General features: G+C 38.9%; 1 protein-coding gene across 4 annotated transcripts in view; it reads right to left on the reverse strand.

The window, feature by feature from the left end:
- Window positions 1-19,573, reverse strand: part of SLC2A3 (solute carrier family 2 member 3) — an 83,425-nt gene extending 63,852 nt beyond the window's left edge. For 2 of the 4 annotated variants that reach the window (XM_056799282.1, XM_007503618.3), the window contains exons 1-3: window positions 19,435-19,573; window positions 13,402-13,563; window positions 13,057-13,160 (exon numbers count right to left, since the gene is read on the reverse strand). The gene's annotated coding sequence lies outside the window, so the exon portion shown is untranslated. Of the gene's footprint in view, window positions 1-7,231; window positions 7,435-13,056; window positions 13,161-13,401; window positions 13,564-18,779; window positions 19,109-19,434 lie in introns of those variants that run through there. The other 2 variants (XM_016425901.2, XM_056799283.1) reach the window with 2 other exon arrangements.
- Window positions 19,574-22,758: the final 3,185 nt, after the last annotated feature.

Consider the following 22,758-nt stretch of genomic DNA (forward strand, 5'->3'; position numbering starts at 1 on the left):
TAATTCACCATTCATTCTTTGGGAAGGGAGCTACTTTGTTCTTGACTTAAGGCCTTCTGGCATCTGAATATTTGAGTGAAAAGAATAAATTGGTTGGGAGGTGAAGGAAGAAGGAAATCACCTCTCTGCTTTGTAGTAAGAGCCCCTTCGTTTCATGGCTAAACTGTGCACCCTATTTATCCCAGTTCCTTCATAGATTTTCACTTATAAGATTCCATTCTCCATACAAGGTATCTAACCCCTGGCTGACCAAAACCTAGTTAGACCTCTTTCCTACTAAGTCATTCTTTCCTTTTCCACTCTTCAGAAAAGCTTCATTAGATTCATTCTCATATGCTCTCAGCTCACTTATATTTCTATAACATTTAAGTTTATTCTCTCCATGGGGATGCTTTGGGGAGGAATCCTGAGGAGAGGAGTATCATGAATATAAGCATATCTTCCTAGGTTGAGACAAAAACAAAATTGAAATCAGTTTTGAGAAAAAACAAGTAGTGAATTGAAATAACCCTGCAATGCTTCTCTCTTCTCCACACCGCTCCCTTTTAAATGAAGAATCTGAAGGAAGCAGGATACAGTCAAGCCTTCATGTTTACAGGTAACCTTTAGTTTTGGGGAGGTCATGGAATTAAGAAATCAATGTTGATGCCTGAATACAGAGGTTGAGGGGACATGACAGAGGATAGACTCTAAATGAACACTCTAATGCAAATACTATCAACAAAGCAATGGGTTCAAATCAAGAAAACATCTAATGCCCAGTGGACTTACGCGTCGGCTATGGGGGGTGGGGGGGGGGAGGAAAAGAAAATGATCTATGTCTTTAACGAATAATGCTTGGAAATGATCAAATAAAATATATTCAAAAAATAAATAAAAAGAAATCAATGTTGATAAAGATCAGGAGAATCTTTTAGCACTGTGTGAGTAGTCATAATTTACTACAAGTTTTGATGTTGTTTAGGCATTCATTCATGTTCTGTTCTTCATAATCTCATGGACCATCACACATGAGGCCCTTCTATCTTCCACCCTCTCCTGAACTCTGTCCAAGATCATATTCATTGCTAAACTACAACTGATAGGAGCTTAATAAATGTTCAATGAAGGAATGAATGGAAATTAAACATGAATGTGGGCAAGGACAAGTTAATACATTTAGGGAAGTATCTAAACTGTATTCTTAGGAAGAAAGGCTCTAAATTCTCAATAACCTAGCAAGAAAAATTTCTGAGGAATCACAGACAATAGGAATTAAAGAGAACTTCAGATGCAATCTAATCTGTCTAAAGCTGAATAGAATCAGCCGTAAAACAGCCTAGATAAATGGTCTTGAGTCCAGAATTTGTTCTAAAGAATAACCTATCACTTCCCAAGGGAGCCCATTTAATGTGGAGATAGTGTGAAAAGTTTTCCTTCCATGTTTCCCCAAGTTGTCTCTTCTCCAGCCTGTGTCCTCAGTCATTTCATTTGACATAATCTCAAGGCCTTTCTGTCTTCTAGTCGCCCTTGCTTTATAATGTCCTTCCTGATATGGCCTCCAAAACTGAATAAAATACTCCAGATGTTGTATGGACAATCAGCTCCTTGGTTCGAACATCTGTATTCCTCCCTTTTAATGCAGCTTGAGATCACATTAGCCACTTCATACTATTTCCTTAATGAATAGAGAAAAAAAGTCCAAAGGGGTCTATGAAATACTGGACATCCAGAAGAACAACAACAAAAAGGAACCAAAAAAAAGTCAAACCATGTATATTTTTAATGAACAATCTTGGTCTTATAGAGAAGATGAGAACATACATTTCCACCTTTCAAGGGGAGAGAAGAGGAAACTACAGGCATGGAACAGATGCAGTTGCTATGGCAGTTTGTTTTGTTGAACTATTTTTCTTTGTTGCAAGGGAAGTTTCTTTGGATAGGGGGAGAGAGGATTATCTGGAAATGACCATGATGTAAAAACATATTTTTTAAAAATAAAACTTCCATTGGAGCAGTTAGGTAACTCAGTGGAGAAGAAGCCAGGCTTAGAGTCAGAAGGACCTGGGTTCAAATGTGACCTCAGATGATTCCTGGCTAATGTGACCCTGGGCAAATCACTTAACCTCCTTTGCCTAACCCTTATTTGCTCTTCTGACATGGAACCAACACTTGTATTGTTTCTAAGAAAGAAGGTAAGGATTAAAAAAAATTTTAATATAAAATTTTGTTAAAAGAACATTTGTATCAAGTATCTTTAATAAAAGCCTACTGTCTCATGCAAAACCCAGTGGAATTGCTCATTGGCTACGGGAGTGGGGTGGGAGGAGGGGAGGGAAAGAACATGAATCATGGAACCATGGAAAAATATTCTAAATTAATTAAATAAACAAAAAAATCTACTATCTAAGATTGAAAGATATTCAACATAAATATACAAATAAGACCAACAGTTGCTACTTACTTCCTAGTATATCAGTAGTCAAAGAAAATGAAACTTTCAACAGAAGATGTACAAATGACTAATAGACATATGAAAAATACTCTTAAATTACTACTACTACAATAAAGCCAACTGCAACAATCCTGATATTTTCCTTCATATCTAAATTGGGAAGAATAATAGAAGGTTAAAATAGTTAATGCTGTAGTGACCTGAGGAAAACTAGCCCAATAATGATCTCCATCATGGTGGAGCTATGAATTGATCTAACTAGACTGGGAAATAATTTGGAATTTTCAAGACAATTGAACTTCTTCACTCCCTTTGACTCAGTGATTCTACTACTGGGCATACCCTAAGGAAATAAAAAACAGAAAAGTCTTATAGAGAGCAAATTATTAATAGCATAATTTCTTGTGGAAGAAAAAACTAGCAATTAAGTGGATGCCAATCAGACCTGTGATATATGAAATATTAATGTACTATTAGAGATGATAAGATGAATTCACAGAACTATGGGAAGACTTCTATGAAATGGCATAGATAAAAAAATAAAACCAAGAGAATAATATATGATGATCATAATACTGTCAATGAAAACCAAATAAAAGGATATTACAATTTAGATTAAATTCAGAGATCTTGGTTCCAGAGAAACAGTAGTTTTATATACTTTTTTTAAATTGAGAAATGGTGGGCTATAAGTATATGATGTTCTAGACATTATCAGATACAGAATCTTCCCTTAAACTATTTCTAGTCCCCTGATAGTTTTTACCAGGCATCAATGCCAACTCTCAGCTGGTTGCTGACCCTCCCTCTCCCGTTTCTACATCTGTTGGAGGTATTCCAGGACCCTACTTTACTTTTGGTCTGGGATCATCTGTCTTGCCATTCTTCCCTATGGCCTTTGGGGCCTTGCCATTTGCCATGCTATTTTGCTATTAGGCCTTTCCATCAGCTAAGAAACTAAAATTTCCTTTCTGGGATGTCTTACATGACTACTTGAGAGCAAGAGCTATTTGTATTCCAGGCCTTAGCACAGTACTAGGCTAGCCCAGAGTAATCTTAATAAATAATTTTCCATTTCACTCCTTTCCATGCCATTCTGATGGTTATTTTAATTAACTTATTTTCCTTATTACAAGGGGGGGGAATTCTATTGAGTGAGAAGTTGTTGAGAAATTTCTATACATAAAAACAAAAAGCATCAATAAAAGATGTTTTAAAAAGAAAAATATCAAATAAACTATAAGATGTTTTGCTATTCTTGTTCAGAACCTTGTTATATATGGACTTTGAAGAGTATATGCAATTCTAGTTACACATCTTAAGAAAGACTTAATGGAGCTATGGAATGGTTAATAGGGAATCAAAACCCAGAATTATAACAATAGCTTATGTTTTCCTTCTAGCACCCTTCTAAGTATGTAGGATAAATAATATTATCCCTCTTTACAAACTGAAGCCAAGGGAGGCATGTACAGTGACATCTGTCCTTGGGGTCATATATCTATTAAATGTCAGAGCTGAGATTGAAACCTTGTGATTGTGACTAGTTCTTCATCTTTTGGGTGTTACTGACTCCTCTGGAAGACTGGTAAAATCTATAGATGCTTTTTCAGAATTATATTTTTAAATGCATAAAATAAAGTAGAATAACAAAGGAAACCAAAGGCTAGTGAAAATAAAACATTTTTTACCCATTCAAATTCACAGACTTCCTAAAATTTCTTCACAGATCCCTTAAGGGTCTGTGGACCCTAGTTTAAGAACCCCTCACCACCACTCCTCTTCGTACTATACTCTAAGACCTAGCAAGGAGTTAATGAAAACATCTGGCTGCCTCCCAAGTCACTTAGCCCAGATAATTGGCATCCTAGTATACTAAAAGAACTTGGGAATATAATAATTGAAATTGTGAGTGATCTCTGAAGGATCAGGGAGATTTAAGGTAGTGGAAAGAGAGTGAAAAGGTGCTACAGTAATGAAGGTGGGAAAATGCTCCAATTTTCAAAAGCAGAAAGTTACATTTTTTTACAAACTATATCTTGGTGAATATGACATCAATTTGTAAGAACAACAGTTTTTAATATATATGTAAGTTAGGGGGTAGCTGGGTAGCTCAGTGGATTGAGAGCCAAGCCTAGAAACAAGAGGTCCTGGGTTCATATCGGGCCTCAGACACTTCCCATCTGTGTGACCCTGGGCAAGTCACTTAACCCTCATTGCCTAGCCCTTACCAGTCTTTTTGCTTTGGAACAAATATACAGTATTGATTCCAAGATGAAAGGTAAGTGTAGCAGTCCAGCCCATAGGTATTATGGAGAGACAAGGATTGTGCATGGGCACATGGCCATTCTGCACATGGCAATGAACTCTGTTCCCAGCGTGGCTGGAGTTAGGGCACGAAACCTTGCTTCCCTTTGTCTCACTCACCTGAGGTTAAAAACTCCACCTTCACCTTGTCGTAATTTGCAATTATCCAATGGCAATACACAATGTAACTCATCTATATGTATTGAGGCATTATGTAACTTATCAATATGTATTGAGTTCATTTGTGTATCAAAAAGAATAAATTGGAAAGTCGTGGCCAGCTCCCCTCTCCTTGGACGATCTCACAGGTTTGCTCAACACTCTTTCCACCTTTCTCTCTCCTCTCTATCTTTACCTGAGGCCTGGCCTTCGGCCAGGTGTCTCTCTTTCTTTTCCAATGCTAATACCTTGCATTCTCTAATTCTCTCTATTAGTCTCTATTCATTCTCCCAGCTTAACTATATCATCCTCTGACCAGTGCAGTGTTAAATTGGGATCTCTGGATGGAAATAGCCTTTCAGTGACGTCCATTGATCGAGCATAGCTGCGGCTCCAAAATATTAATAATAACTGATTACTGACTCATTATTGACATCTCAAAGGTTGGCTCTTTCATGCCCTTCGCGGGATCCAGAATTTCTATCCCTTTTCTATTTTCCTACCATAAGGCTTCCCGCTGGCCAGGAGGCTTTAGTAAGGTTTTAAAAAATTTATTTATATATATGTATATGTATATGTGTGTGTGTGTGTATAAGTTAAAGAGATGGCTTATGAGTATGCAGAAAAGGAAGTGGGATTCCCTAGTCAACTTAATTCAATTTAATAAACATTTATAAAGTCTTTATTATATTGCAAGGCACCCTGCTATGTCTTGATGTCTAAAAAACCTAAAAGAAACTTCCAGTTCAGCATGACCTATTCTTAATGAAACTGTATAGGCACCAGCAGAATGTTTTTGAGTAGAGAATGTTTGTTGTTGTTTTGTCTTGTTACTCAGACCATATGTATATATGTATAGGCAATATCCCCATATAAAAGACAGTGGACTTTCATCACTATAAATATTATATTTCTGTTAATGTAGCCCAAGCTTAGGAGGAACTCCCTAAATACATACATTTTATTAGATTCAGGAGTCTCAATTACATGAGCTCATCACAGCGTAATAGAAGCAAATAATTCAAGCACTCTTTATCACAATTTTACTAGGACTATATTTTACAATTCTACAAACCATAGAGTATTATGAAGCCTCATTCACAATCTCTGACAGAATTTATGGATCAACCTTCTTTGTAGCCACAGGATTTCATTGCTCTTATGTAATTATTGGATCAACATTCCTGATTGTGTGTCTACTATGCCAATTCTATTTCACTTTACCTCTTTAACCTCATTATTACACTAACAATTAATTCACTTCTAGTAATTATTGTAATTACAATTGCCTTCTGACTTCCTCAACTCTACCTATATTTAGAAAAATTGAGTCCATATGAATGTATATTTGATCCTTTAGGGTCAGCATGATTATAATTTTCCATAAATTTTTTCCAGGAGCAATTATATTCTTCTATTTTTCTTAGAAATTGCACTTTTATTCCCTTTACCCTAAGCTAGTAATGCAATCCAAGCTCAGGACGAATGAATTCATTTTATGATATGGTAAGTATAAAAACCATCCAGTCTTGGGCTATATTAGTAGAAGCATAGTTTATAGAATGGGGAGGAAATGACCTACTTATTTTGCTATTTCATTACATGCCTTTGCTTGAAACGAATTGTGTTTTTTAGCTATGATGTAAACATAATGGTGGAAACACGTGCTTTATGATTTTGTATGGAACCTAGAGTAGTTTTGGGGGAATCCCAAGCTGCCCCAGGTGCTACATCAAGAAATCTAGAAGTGGATTGGGGAAGGGTGGAAGAGAAAGTGGAAATGATTTAGGATCAATGTAGAGAAACAGAATATTTCTGACAACAGATATTGTCATTGGAGTATACAACAAACTACCTAGAAAAAGAGGAAACCAATGAAGAGTTTATGAAACATGACAGTCCTGGTACACAAAATGCATCAAAAGAGGAATGAAACTGCTGCTTGGGACAGGTAAGACAATGTTAATAAAGGACAGAGAGAATGTACAAATAGTGATTAAGTTGTCTCTTGTTTCTTTCTTTTTAAAAATTTTTAATTATTTAAATTTTTTATGATAATACTAAGCTTCTGCCTTAGAATCAATACTAAACTGATTCTAGGAAGAGTCATAAGAACCATGCAATTGACGTTAGGTGACTTGCCCAGGGTCACATAGCTAGGAAATGTCTGAGGTCAGATTTCAACCCAAGTCCTCCTGACTTGGTTTAGTGCTCTATCCACTGTGCTACCTAGCTGCCCCTTATCTCATTTCTTTGTCAAGGACAGAACAAAAATGTCTAAAAAAAGACTTTAAATTCACCATAATTTAAGGAAACAGCAAGAGCACCTACCTGTCCTTTTATGAGTTCATGTCACTAGGCCCAGATGAACTATATCCTGGGGGACTTAAGGACTGGTAGGTCTAATTGTCGAGGTACTGTCATTGATCTCTGAAAGATCATGTAGAATGGGAGAGGTATCACAGGACTGGAGAAGGGCAAATGTTGTCCTGGCTATCAAAGGGAAGAGAAAGGGATCTGTGAATTCTAGGTAAGACTTTCAATGGATTTCAATTCTAGGCAAAATTCTAGAACTTAATAGATGGTTGACCATCTAGAATATCCAGAAACACCTAGAAAATCTAGAATGCCTAGATGTTGTGGAGCAAAAATATCTGAAAAATCCAGAGAATGTCTATAATCTATGCCTGGAGAGGTATCGAGATAAATTTCTAAATATGTAGAGAGGTCTGGGAAAAAAGAAGAGGTTATCACAAAGAGGCAATATGGCTCCATCAAAAATAGGTCATGTCATAATAAATGACTTCATTTCCTTTTTAGACAAGGTTATTGGATTAGCAGATCAAGGGAATACTATAAATGTAATTTACTTCAATTTTTTCACACCTAGATTTTAGAGATACATTTGGCAAAATATTCCATTCTATTTTGGTGGACAAGATGGGAAAATGTAAACTCAGTAAAAGTATAGCAAGAAGAAGTCAAAACTGGTTGAAAGGTCTGAACCAAACAGTGGTCATTGACAGTTTAATATTGGTTTCAAGAAGTCTCTAGTGAAACAACATAGTAATCTTTAAATTGCCTATATCCTACTTAATGTCTTTTGTCAATGATTTGGATAAAGCATAGATTTAAATTGTAGCATATGAATGTAATAGGATATTATTAAAATCCCAAGAAACAGTGATTATGAGGAAGATGCCAATCAAGATGATGGAGTAAGGGTAAGCAGAACGGTCTCACTCTCCTGCCTCAACTACTCTAATAAAGATTTAAGTACACTAGGCTTTGTAGTAATCAGGAAATTCAAACAGAAAACATACTGAATCAGGGAGCAGCTGGGTAGCTTAGTGGATTGAGAGACAGGTCTGGAGATGGGAGGTTCTGGGTTCAAAATCTGACCGCAGACACCTCCTAGCTGTGTGACTGGGCAAGTCACTTAACCCCAATTGCCTAAGCCTTTAACAAGTTTTCTATTTTGGAACCAATACCTAGGATTGGTTTTAAGATGGAAGGTAGGGGTAAAAAAAAAAAGAAAACACAAGTCCTTTTTCCATCCCAAGGAACAGAAACAGGAGCCAACCAGCAGCTATAGCACTCGGACTTTAGAGCCGAGTTGTAGATCCAGCATGAACTAAGAGATGGATCTATGGCTATGTGCCTAGGTCTGTCTCCTTTGTTAGATCTTCATCCAGATCATATCTGCTAAACATGGGTGTCCCTGAGGGGTCTGTCTGTTCTGGGTTCTTTTTCTTCTCCCTTCTGGCATGATTAGATTATTATTCAAATACTAATGATCTCAAATCTACACATCCATCTCTAACCTCTCTACTAACTCCAGTCTCCCATCTGCAACTTGCTGCAAGAAATTTCATACTGGATGTTCTGAAGACCTCTTAAACTCAACATATCCAAAACTGAACTCTCTTTTCCCCCTTCTAAACTTCCCTATTAATGTGGAAGGTTACCACTATTTAACCAGGAAGGCTTGCAACCCAGGTGTCATCTTCTACTTATGCTCTGTCTTCAGTTGGTTGCCAAGGACTACTGATTTTACCTTTATTATACCTCTGCTTCTCTCTTCTGACATTTTCATTATTCTGGTGCAGGTCCTTAGCACTACACCATTAGACTAAAACAATATATTGCCTTCTGGTTGGTTTTACTGCCACATGTCTCTTTTCACTCCAATCAATAAATACACTCTTAGCTGTCAAAGTGATTTTCCAAAAATCTGACCTTGCCCTTCTCCCTACTTAATAAACTCCAGAGATCCCTTACCATCTCCTAGATCAAATAGGAATTCCCCTGTTTGGTATTCAAAGCCCTTTATAACAATCTCCCTTTCCAGTTTTTTTATGTTCCACATTTCCACGTACTCTTCAGTTCAGTGACACCGGCCTCCTTGCTGTTCTTCGGACAAGATCATAATTTTCACTGATTGTCCCCCAGGACTGGAATGGTCTCTCTCCTCATCTCTAAAAAGCCTTCCTGGCTTCTCTTGATCCTTTCTACTCTCAGCTAAAATTCTACCTTCTATGGGAAACCTTTCCTGATCTCACTTAGTTCTGGTGACTTCCTTCTGTTGATTATTTCCCATTTATTCTGAACATTGTTTGTTCATAGGTTGGTTTTGTTGTTGTTGTTTTGCATATTTGCAGGTCTGTAGGTTTCCATTAGATTTTAAGCTCTTCTAGAGTAGAGACTGTCTTTTATTTTTCTTTGTATCTCCAGCACTTAGCACAATGCCTGAAACATAATGGGGCTTAATAAATATTTATTGACTGACTTGCAGGTGTGTACTGCAAGCAGTAATGGAGCAGCAGCTGGATCTCTATTAGGGACTGACCCTGTATACCACACAGGAACAGAAGCATGTCAGCTGTGTTGCTACAGTGAATCAATGTTCTGTTTCCCTAGCTGGGCTGCTCCACAGGAGCATAGACTAAAAGCAAGAGCCTATGGCTAGGCACAGAGCCTGGGGCTATGTTTTAGGGCAAAGGAAGATTCCAGATCCAGCCTAGACCTGGTTTTGAGTTTGTCTAGACAGGGAAAAGGAACAGATGTGAGCAGTAGCTGTGTGGTACTGACTCCAGAGTAGAGTCATGGATTCAGTACCTAACCCTATGTGAAACCTGCAGTAGGGTAACCAGGGAGAGGAACTTGCATCAAAGTGGAGCATGGAGTTCTGTTGCTTTGAACCAGTAGGGCTTTCTAGGCTGAAGATAGGGAAAAGGTTGGAGACAGTAAAAGTCTACTGGAATTCTAACCAGGGCAAGCCTATTGTGTCATTGAGACCCAAACCAGGGTCAAGAACCTGCAAAACACAGATCAGGTGGGAAACAATCAGATTTTACCCTGGATCAGACTTGGTAGAATATGAAAGCTTGTAGGTCCTCAGCTTGGGCTGCCTCTGAGATCCTAAAAAAAATAGCACTCAAAACCTGGAAAAAGTGGTAAAAGATCCCCAGAGAATATATATAGTTGAAACAAGGCCAGACATTTCCTCCAGAAGTGCCCAGAGTCTGAAAGTACCAATTAGAGAAATAAGGCTGGAAAAATGAGTAAATAACAGCAACACAAAGACTAGAGAGCTATGGTGTCAGGAATGTCTCAAATGAAAACACACTTCAGTCACATCAATTAAAATTTGTAATAGAAATGAATCAAGTTTAAAAATGACATTATAAACGAAAAAGAAACAAAAAGCTTTAGTAAAAAAGACTTGAAAGGAGAATTAACAGGAGGTCCCTGAACTCAACTTTACTCATTTAAGAGGCTCCTTGAAAATTAGAATGAACCAAGCAGAAGCGATTAACTCCATTAAGACAACAAGAAATATTAAAATGAAGTTAAAAGCCTGAAAAAAAAAAGAAAATATAAGGTTTCTTGAATTTTAAAAAAGTTGACCTGGAAAATATATCCAAGAGAGATAATTTAATAATCATAAACACTTCTGAAAGACATCTCCCCAAAGAGGATCTGAATATCATATTTCAAGAAATCATAAAGAAAACTGCCTAGATCTCAACAAGCAAGTTCTCCTTCCTGGTTCCCTTCACCTTCAGGAAGAGAAATAGCATTCTAATAAGCACCAGACTCCTCCATTCTAGGGAAGAGGAGAAAGTCCATTCCATAAATTCCTAGACTGGTCTTTTGCTCTGGAGGAAGGATAATAATACCATTCCTTCAACTTCCAGCATTTGTCCTTCACCAGAATTGAGAGAACTCTATCCTGAGGCAAAACCCCTACAAAGAAAACCTGCCTGAATTCATGCTCAATGATTATCACCTCATCCATCCAATCCTCCCCATTCCAATGATTTTGAAAACTCATCATCATTTAAATGCCACTCTTCATCCCTTGTTGTCTAATTCCTTTTCCCCATTTCAATCATTTTAATCTCCCTAAACCTACCAATTCCTACCACTGTGCTCTCTGGAATGCCTACTCCATAAGTAACAAAATTATTTTCACCTCAAATCCTTTTCTTTCCAGCTCCTCCTCCTCAGGACATCATAGCTTCCCTGACCTCCCTTTTAGCACTGGCTACACTTTCATTTTTTGTCCCCAACTCACTGGCTGAAGTAAGGGAGTTGAAATACTCCTTAGTCCCCATTTCCACTTTCAGGTTCTCCCTCTACCACTATTCCTCAGGAATCTCTGCTGTCTGAGGTACACTCAACCCATATCTCCCATCCATTTAAAATTCTGGTGGCAATTAGGACACTCTCACTGCTTGGCCCCCAGTTTTTCTCTCTTACTCAACTCTTGCTCTCATACTAGGGGCTTCAACATATATGTTGATACTCTCAGACATCCCAAGTTCACAGTTCCTCAAATTATTCATTTCACATGACCTGCTTCTCTCCAACTCAGTCACAAAAATGATATCATAGCCTTGATCTTGCCATCACTCACAAAAACACCACTTCCCCAATATCACTCAGATATGTTCTGCCACTATCTCCTCCTTCATCTCGGGCACATGCACATGCACATTATGATCCCATTTTATCCCATCTAGTGCTTCCCTACTGCCTACATTCATGCTCATGTCCCATCCTCAAAAATCCTCCCTTGAATGCTCCAGTTCCCACTAGTTACTGTTTTATACAAACCTCTTCCCTTTTGTAACTAAACTCCTTGAGAAGGATATCTTCAATAGTTGTCTTCACTTCCCTTTCTCTTACTCACTTCTTAACTCTCTACCTTATGATTTCTAATAGCATTATTCAAATGAAACTCCTCTTTCCAAAGTCACTAGATATCTCTTAATTGCCAATTCTAATGGCCTTTTCTTAATCCTCATCCTTCTTGACCTTTCTGTAGCCTTTGATATTATTCAATCACTCTCTTAATGTTCTATTCTTTCTAGGTTTCTGTAACACTGCTTTCTCTCACTTCTATCTAGCTGCTTTTTCTCATACACCTTTGCTAGGGCATTTTTGCAGGAAGCCTTTTCTCCATCTTTCTTAATTCCTTGGCTTGCCTTCTGTTGATTTGCCAATTTATCTTGAATTTGGCTTGTTTATAAAGTTGTTTGCATGTTGTCTCCCCCATTCAAATGTGAGCTTCTAGAGAGCAGGGATTTCTGCTCTTTTTCTTTTTTCCCCCTGAATCCACAGTGTTTAGCACAGTGCCTGGCACATAAATTGTTTAATAAATATTTACTGACAGATCTATTGGAACCAGAGGGCAAACTGCAAAGGGGAAAAAAATCCCTGGGGCATATCTTGAAAGAAAACCCTAAATAAAATCTCCAGGAATGTCATGGCCCAAATCCAGAGCTTCCAGGTCAAAGAACAAGGACTGCAAGCAATCAGAGTGTTCAGATACCATGGAATCACAGTCAGGATCACATAAGATTTAGTAGCCAAGACTTTAAAGGCAGAGAGCTATAATGTTGCAAAAGGCAGAGAGCTATAATGTTGCAAAAGGCAAGAGACATGTATTTACAATCAAAAATCACTTAGCAAATTGAGTATAAACTTATGGGGTAAAGGGGCATTTAAAGGAAGAGACTTCCAAGCATTCTTGATGAAAAGATTAGAGCTAAATAGAAACTCTGAAATACCAATACATGAGTAAGAATGATAAAAAGGTAAATATGAACAAGTAATTAAAAGCAACAATACAAAGATAAAGCACTTACCTTCTAATGGGAGGATGATACAAGTTGTCTTTTCAGAATCCTAATTCACTGAAGAAGTTGAATAAGACAAAGGCCTGGAATTGGTTTTCTTATGTTCTGATTATCTTAAAAAGAAGGAAGGAAAATGAGAACCACTGGAAGATTTGCATGGACTGAGACAGAGCAAAGAAAGTAGAACCAGGAAAACAATATTTACAATATTTATCATCATGCAAATTAAAATAACACTGAAAATCTACTAATTGAAGCAGATGCTGGGTTGCTTGGTTTTGGTTAACTTTTTTCTCTAATAATGAATACATGTTATTGTCTCAATAAGCCTGAGATTGCATTTCAAGTTCCTACCTATACTTTCTGCTTTATGATTCTTTCCCTGAGCTCAGGAAACCAAATGATGATTTTGAAGATGGATGTATCTAGCCCTGGAGGATATCTTCTGAGCTCAAAAAGTCTGAAGTCATTTAGACGTCCTGGTACTGGAAGCAGGAGGTATTTCTTATACCTGTCCTAAAATTTGATAGAGAAGATAAAACTTCAGTAGGAGGACAAACCATTCACCCCTCAGTAGCCAAAAAATTTAGACCTAGAGTAGTTCAGGCAGTACAAAGCTTCACCATCATTTTCCCTTTATGTCACTATAGCAAAGTATAATTACCCAGAAAATAGCCCCTTCAGAAGGACTAGTTTTCCCAGATTCTCATTAACACTGGTGGGGGGTTAGGACCCCAGAGGGGGCACAGTATGCCCTAAATAAACATTCGCTCCCTGGGGATAGTGAACCTCTGCTTAAACAAAGTATAGTTTCCCAAAGTTCTTTTCTCACATGAAGCCCCCTTTTGGTGGGTGGAGGCCTTTCCTAAGTTCTGGTGAGGATGAGTGACTTCACAGGTTCCTGAGGTTGCCTCTAGTGGGCTAGTTAATGCTTGGCTTCCTGTCACTGGCACGCTGGCAACTAGGCCAATAGGGTGCAAAACTCTTTTGACCTTTTCAGGTTTATAAAATCATACATCCTCTAGTCAAGGAGAAGGAGAGAGACAGAGCATTTCTCTCCCTCACTTAACAAACCTCCTCAAACTATTACTTCTTGGAGGCTAAGATGTAGCTCCTCCACAACCAGGCTGCTTGACATTGGAACACTAGATTCTAAATTGGTTTGTTGTTTTATCTAACCTCCAAAGATCATGACGAATTCTCTTTAATCAACCACAAGACTTTTCCTGGGTGGTATCATCAGTTTTTATTCAATTCCAGGAATTTAGTCTAACAAATTGATTAAGATCTTATTTTTACTTAGTTTATTATACCTTTGATAGAATAGAAGTGCCTAGGATTATTCACATCTAGCTTATACTTTTAATTGACTGATTTGGTAACTCAAAGAGGCATTCTTACCTGACAAAGATTATCAGAGCTTAGAGCATCTTATTAGTTACATTAATTAAGATTTAGGGATATGGAACACAGTTCTAACATCTCCATGCCAACTATGCTTTCCCAATTGGACGTCTAGCTCCCAACCTGGGACCAGGATGATTGGGTAGAAGGTACTGTGTCTAACTGGCCCCAGATACATAACTGTATCCCCCACATTCACCCTAGCATCTCATTGCCAGTGTCAAAGTACATGTACTTGCATTGCTTTTATTTTAATTATTATCTTTTTAATAAAACCCTTACTTTCCATCTTGAGTTCTAAGGCAGAAAAGCAGTAAGGGTTAGGCAATGAGGGGTGGGGGTGGTTAAGTGATTCTCCCAGAGTCATATAGCTAGGAAGTGTCTGAGGTCAGATTTGAACCCAGGACCTCCCATCTCTGGGCCTGACTCTCAATCCACTGAGCCACCCAGCTACCCCTTGCCATTGCTTTTAGATAAGAGTATGTCAACAACTTTATGGTTCATCATCCCTGTGATTTTATCCTTTCCTGATCACTACTCCCCTATATAGTTAACTTCTTACTTGAGGTCAAGGCCTAATTTTCTTTTGCATTTGTACCCCTAGTTCTTAGCTCAGTTACTGGCTATATAGCAAATAGTTTTTTTCTCCTTATTTATTAATTGTAATAAGGGGGAGACTATGGCAGGGATATTAAAAATGTCCATACTATAAAAACAAAATTAATTTTTTCAAAATTTGTTTTAAAATTAAGTGGGCTAAAAATTAAGTTTTACAAAGGAATCAGTTTCAGAAATATAAGATATGGAAGACATGGCCAAACAGTAAATCTTTCTGAAAGGATTCAGGAGTTATAGTGAACTAAAAGCTTAGTGAGTAAACACTATAATAAAAGCAATCAAAAAGAAAAATATAGCCTTAGGCAGTATAGGGAGGCATTAGGGAAGTGATAGTCAATGAATATTTATTAAACATTTACTATGTATCAGACACTGAGCTGAGTGCTGGGGACACAAGAAGAGGCAAAAGATTGTCCCTGCCCTCAAGGACCTCACAATCTAATGTACAATCCTATTCTACCCTGCACTACTCAGATATCAGGAGTATTGTGTTCAGTACTTGGTGCCATGTTTTATAAAAGACACTGATAAGCTCAATAGCATCCAAAGGGGGCAACTAGGTTGTTGAACAGCCTCAATTTCTGGACACAGGAAAAAATCATTTAAAGAAATTAAGGTTATTTGCACCAGGAAAGAGACTTAATGGGGAGAGTTATTTATGTATTTATTTTTAAACCCTTCCTTTCTGTCTTGGAATCAATATTGTATATTAGTTCTAAGGCAGAAGAGTGGTAAGGGCTAGGCATTGGAGGTTAAGTGACTTGCCCAGGGTCACACATCTGGGAAGTGTCTGAGGCCAGATTTGAACCCAGGACCTCCTTCTCTAGGCCTGGCTTTCAATCCACTGAGTCACCCAGATGCCCCCAAAAGGGACACTTCTGTCCCTTTTCCCAAGCATTTGAAATGTTGTTTTGGAGAAAGATTTTGAGCTAGACATTTGGCCCAGAGATGGGATTAAGAAAAATGGTTGGAAGGCAAATTTAGGCAAAAATAAGGGAAAAGTTCTAATTAAAGTTGTCTCCAGGTAAAATGATCTCTTTCTAGGGAAGTTGTGGATTCTCCTTTCTCTGGAAAAGCATGATGAATGATTATTCTTTGAATATATTATAGTGAGTATTCTTATTCAGATAAGGATTATTATACTAGACAGGGATCCTGGAGGTCCTTTCCAACTTTAAGAATATGATTCTGTGATCCAAAAAGAAGGCAGTAAAATGATCCCTTTACACTAAAAAGATCAAATATAGAAAGGTCCCATATCTACCAAAATATTCCATTTTGGGGGAAGGGATAGGAGGTGGCAGGGACCTGTGATTTCATTAGAAGAGGCAATGGTTACAGAAAATAGATAGTCCCAGACGATGTATATCAGATATAAGACCTTGACTCAGACTCAAGACTGGTCCTCTATCAACTACAGATTCCTGGACATTAGTGATAAGGATATATTTAATAATTATTCTTCTTCCTCTTTTCTTTTTAAACTCATACCTTCTATCTTAGAATTGATACTAAGTATGGGTTCCAGGCAGAAGGGCAGTAAGGGAAGAGCTAGGCAATGGGGGTAAGTGACTTACCCAGGGTCTGAGTCATCTAGCTGTCCCCAGTATGTTTAATTTCTGACAAAACCAAAATATTAGTAGCAGCACTTCTTGTAGTAAGGGAAGGGAATAAGCACCTATTGTCTACTATATTGAACCTCATAACAATACCGAAGAGGGAAAGGTAGGCATTATTATCTCCATTTTTCAGTTGGGAAAACTGAGGCAAACAGAAGTAAAGTGAGTGGTCCAGAGTTACACAGTAAGTGCCTGGGGCTGGTTTTGAATTCAAGTCTTTCTAGCTATCTTCTTAGCCATATAGCTATCTCTTAAAAACTAGAAAAGAAATAGCTGCTCATTTGGGCACCTGGAAAATAAATGAATAAATTATGGTCAATGAATGTAAAAGATTATGACTGGGCTGTAAGAAACGACAGATATGAGAAATTCAGAGAAAAGTGGCCAGACATATGAACTGATGCAAAGCAAGGAAAGAAATGACAGGGAAATAATGTATAGAGTGATTCTGAGAATGTACGTGGAGGCAATACTATAGAACAGAAATCAGATCAAAGTAAATGATTATTGGTTCCAAACTAGTTGATGTTGACCCATACTACCTCCTTCTCAGCTGAAAAGTGACCTTGGATGAGGAATGTTTCATACTCTGCTATGAGGTTTTGTTGTTGTAGGGAAGGGACTGGGGGGGAGGGGTTAGAGTGGATAAGGGTCCTGGATTTGGAGTCAAAGGCCTGGCTCTAGATCTTAGGCCCAAGACTATCTATGTGGCCTTGGGTAAATCGCTTAACTTTTTTTGGATCTATAGGTCTGATATATTTTTAAAAATTAGGCTACACTTTCATTGATAGAGGCCTTTCATTAAGGAAGCATGTTAGCACTGAATGCTATTTAGTCTCAGGAAAAATGCAGAAAGGGATAAAATGACTTGCCTAGGCTTACACAGATAGCAAACTGGGTAAGGCGTAGAGGGACTGGAATACAAGTCTTCCCCACTCAGAGATTGTCAGTCACTGATACATTTACAGCTTTAACATTTTCTTGATCTGGTTTGCTATAATTTACATGACAGAGAGATTAGTTATTAATCACAAAGTGTTGCTATGGTATTATTAGACACATAATCTTGGGCTGGAAGAAAAATTGGTTTGACTTATTATTAACAATCATTTTAATGATCATAATGTAGGGCAAAGAAGGATGAGGGAAAATTTGTGTCCTTCATTTACTCCCACCCTTCCTTCCACCCATCAAAGAATGGAGGTAATAAGAATATCAAGCTAATGAGGAAATATTCCTAAAGTCTAGGAACAATTAGAAGTATGGATAAAGTCTCTCTACATATTAACTTCCAATAAATAGACTGACCTCTCTCCAAATCTTCCTGCATTCCAACAAATCTATGAACCCCTAAACCTCCCTACTATTCCCTTGGAGTATTTTCTCCCATCAACTACTACTGGGAGATGGTTTGGTACAATGAAAATACTTAAAATCCAAGTATGTCATTTCAAATCTTACCTCTAAGGATTATTATCTGAATGATCTTAAGCCTCCAGGAATTAACTTTGGTAGGCCTCAATTTCCTCATGTGTAAAATTAAGATGTTGGATTAGAAGGCCCCTTTTAAATTTAGATCTAGGACATTATACTATATCATTTTTAAAAATAAGAACCACTACTAATAATAAATATTAACCACCAAAAGAGAAGTTGGAGATGAGACAGAGCACCCTGAGGGCCTGAAAGTCTTCACAAAATGGGTGGACTTGCATTTCAGTTTTGACTTTACGACAAATTCAATGTGTGACCTTAGAAACTTCGCTAGGGCTGTTTCTTCTTCTGCTAAAATGGAGGGAAGAGAGAAGAGGTGCTCTTAAGATCTTTTCTACCTCCAAGAATCTAAGACATTAGATAATGAGCAACTGAAGGACTTTGACAACCCAAAGGGAGATCAGTTACTTAGATGCAGATCAGATCCATTTATTCCCAATGTTACTACTCAGTCATTTCCTCATAGCCCTCTGTGCTTAAGGCCCAACTGAGAAGCCCATTTTCCCCTGAGGTCCTGCTTCTCTGCTCCCTTTGTGCTAGAAGACTCCATTAACTCCCCATAGATCCCTTGAGCCTTATCTAGTTTTTCAGGATCACCTGGTAAGAATTCTGAAGGGCTGAGTCCTCTTTGGAGGCCACTTACTGCAGAGGGGCGAGGCAGGTTGGGGTGGGATTAAGCTCAATTGATAAGGCATTACGGAGCAGGAAATTCTCCTCCTGGTTGGGCCACTCAATGAGCGACCGGACCTAGAACGAGCCCTTTCAGCTCAGTTTTCCCCCGCCGGGGAAGGGGAATCGCAGGAGGTGGGGATGGGATCTTTTCCCTTCTTGACCGGGAGCTGAGCACTAACTAGCCACCAACCCTGAGAAACTAGACCAAGGTCGGGACGAGGGGAAGTCGGGGTCTTCCTGCCCATGGCTCCGCAGGTTCAAGTCCGGAGGAACCTAGTTCGAATTATCCGTTATCTAGGTTCCTTTTGAATTTTATCCGTTCACCTGCTCGAACCCAGGTGCAGAACTGCCTCAAACACAACTACCGGAGGCCTGAGGATCCCATTTCCATTTCTATCCCCAAACGCATCCCCATCCCGGCAGCGCCCAGTCAGCTCCTCCCCATCCCCAGCCCTACCCTGCCCCGCCCCTTGCGGTCCAATCCACCTTCATCCCTGTCCCGCCCCGCCCCATCCCGGCCTCCTCTAAGCCTGCCCCGCCCCCGCCCCGCCCCGCTCCACCCCACCCCTTGGTCACTTACTTAGGCGGGGGCTGGCGCCCTCACTCTTTGAGCTGCAGTTCCTCCTCCAGGTTCAGCTTAGGGCGACGCTGGGCTTGTCAATGTTCTAGGGGCCCATCCTTCTCGGTGGCCGCGTAGGGGTCTCCTCCCATTTCCTTTTTCAGCGCTGCCCGCTCAGCCCCACCAAGATTCCCCTCCTGCTACCCCGCCTCCAGGTCGCTGGGGCAGCCTCTAGGGAGGAGGAGAAGGATAAAAAGACGGAGGAGAAAAGATGGAGTTGGCCGCGAGTTCCACTGTCCGCCCCCCCCTCCGCCCCGGGAGGCCAACGGCTTCTTCCCCTCGGGCTCCTGGAAAAGGCTTCTCCAGGGTTCGAGCCTTCGAGTGTCCACGCCCCCACCCGCCCTTCCCTACTTCCCACCCCTCCCGGACTGTGTGGTGCGGTTTAAGTGGGGCTTATTCTAGCAGACCCCAAACTGTGGTTGACCTCGGGGTTCCGGGCTTTTGTTTTGTTTCTTAAACACAGCCTGAAATCATTTGGGCAGAAGGACCATGGGAGCATACCTTTTTTTTAAACCTGTACCTTCCGTCTTAGAATCAGCACTGTGTTTTGGTTCCAAGGCAGAAGAGCTATAAGGGCTAGGCAATGGAGTTGAAGTGACTTGTACAAGAAACACAACCAGGAAGTGTCTGAGGTCCAATGTGACCCCAGGACCTCTCGGCTTTGGCCTGGCTGTCAATTCACAGGGCCACCCAGCTGCCTAACTGCGCCCCCCCCCCCCCCCAATATCCTTAAGACCTGGGTTTGGATTTGGGGTTGGGAGAATTCATTCTACTTAGAGGCCTAGTTAGAATCTAGGCCATCTAAGCCCAAACCCCTCCATTTTTAAAGATGAAGACTTTGAAGCAAGTAAGCTTTCCATTATACTAGACTATAACATCATGGGATCTTGACCAGGAAGGGGCCACCCTGATAGTCTAATAGTAACTTGCCCTTACACCTTAAAATTTTTTTATTTTCAGTGAACAGAAATTATTTTTTCTCCTCATCTCTGGAAAAAGAAAAAGAAAATCTTGCAACAGATAGTCAAGCAAAACAAATTCCCATATTACCCATATCCAAATTCTTTATCCCAAGTCTATCACTCTCTGGCAGGAGGAGGGAAGCATTTTACTTTATCAAAGATCATCTGGAATTATGATTATTCTAATGAAAAAACATACCTCTCAAAATTATTCATCTTTTCAATGTTGTTACAGCATCACATCAGTCTACAGTAGTTCAATGCAGTTTTTCTGAATTTTTCAGTTATTTCCTTCAACAAAATTACATTTATATACCATAATTGATCAGCATTCAACAACTGACAGGCACCCCCTTAGCTTCCAGCTGTTTGCCAATACAAAAAGATGCTATAAATAATTTTTGTGCATATATACATTTTTTTTCCTTTTTTATTACTTTGGGGGTACTGGTGTCACTGAATTAATAGGGAGAGGAGTCTCAGGAATCAGGAAATCAAGAAAGGCTGGGGTGCCCAAGCTGAACTTTGAACAGAACTAAAAGGTTTGGGTGAAACGGGAGAACATTTCAGGGTTCTATGGAAGATGTATAGATAAAAAAGTTGACAAATGAGTGTGAGTAAGGAGTTTAAGATTGAAGTTGTGAACCTGGAAGGCCAGAAAGAAATAGGGAAATTCAGAAGAATGATGGGTTTTGGGAGAAGATAAGTTCCATTTTCGATATGTTCAGTGAGTCAAACAGTCCAAGTATTTATTAAACATGACTATGCAAGGCACTGTACTAAGCACCAGGGATTTAAAGAAAGGCAAAGAAAAAATAGTCCTTGATCTCAAGGAGTTCAAAACCTAATGAGCAATGTACAAACAAGATATATACAGGATAAATTGAAGATAGTCTCAGAGGGAAGGTAATAGCATTAAGGGGAATTGGGAAAGGTGGGATTTAGCTGGGACTTGAGACTAGGAAATGGAGATGAGAAGAGAGAAAATTCCATGTATGGAGGAAAATCAATGAAAATGTCCAGTTAGGAGACGCAGCATCATTTTTGAGGAACATCAAGGAGGCGAAAGTGAATAAGGTTTATAATAATATAATATACTAAAATTTATAATAAAAAGCTAGGAGGTTAGATTATAAATAAAGAGCTTTGAATGCCAAATCAGATTTCAAATTTGAAATGTCTAGTAGGTAGTTGGAGATGCTTTATTGGAGTTCTGGGGAGAAGCTAGAACTAGATTTATATAGAACTGGGAATCATCTCCATAGAGAAATTAACTATATTCATGAAGAGTTGATGAAGTTACCAAGAGAAGGCCTATAAGAAAAGAAAGTCTAGAACTAAGCCTTGGAGAATATCCTTGGAGAGAGTTATCACCACTATGCCTATACCCCATCTAGATAGAAGAAAACTGATAAAGTCCCAGATATACAAAACTTTATAGAGGCTCTTTTTTTGTGGTAGCAAAGAATAGAAAACTAAAGGGATGCCACCAATTGGAGAATGGCTGAATAAATTTGAATATATGGAGGTAACAAAATACTGTTGTAAGAAATGATAAAAAGGATGGTTATTTTCCCAAAGAAAAAGATGGAAAGACATTAATGAACTGATGTAAAGTGAGCATAAGCAAGAGAATAGTTTATAATATTGTAAAAACAATTTAAAAAACCTTAAGTTTAAGAAACTTAAGAGCTGATTAACCATGATCAAACATGGCTACAGAGGACTGATAATGAATAATGTTACCTGCTGCCTTAGAGAAAGATAATGGACTAAATATACAGTGTGAAACATACATTTTTGGTCATGGTCAATATGAGAATTTGTTTTATTCGACCATGCATTTTTTTTTTAAACTTTTGCCTTCCATCTTAGAATCAATACTGTGTATTGGTTCCTACGCAGAAGAGTGGTGAGGGTTAGGCAATGGGGTTTAAGTGACTTGCCCAGGGTCACACAGTTAGGAAGTGTCTGAAGCTAGATTTGAAACTAGGACATCTCTCTCTGGGCCTGGCTCTCAATCCAATGAACATGGTCACTCCCTCTGCCCTCCTTCCCCCATGCATTTTTGTTACCAGACTTTTTACTTTTTTTTTTTGTTCAGGGAAGGTAGGGGAGGTGGGAGGAACAAAAAATAAATGCTTTAAAAATAAAATTTAATTTTAAAAATAGAGAGAGGACTATAAAGATCTATTACCGGAGCCTGAGGAGAGATCAGAAAAGCAAGAAGAGAACCAAGAGGGAGCAGTGTCACTAAAATATTAAGAGAAAAAGTATCCAGGAAGAGAGCAGAGTTCAGAGAAGTCAAGAAGGGAAAAAAGCC

Source organism: Monodelphis domestica, chromosome 5, assembly GCF_027887165.1.
Source record: "Monodelphis domestica isolate mMonDom1 chromosome 5, mMonDom1.pri, whole genome shotgun sequence".
Classification (NCBI taxonomy): domain Eukaryota; kingdom Metazoa; phylum Chordata; class Mammalia; order Didelphimorphia; family Didelphidae; genus Monodelphis; species Monodelphis domestica.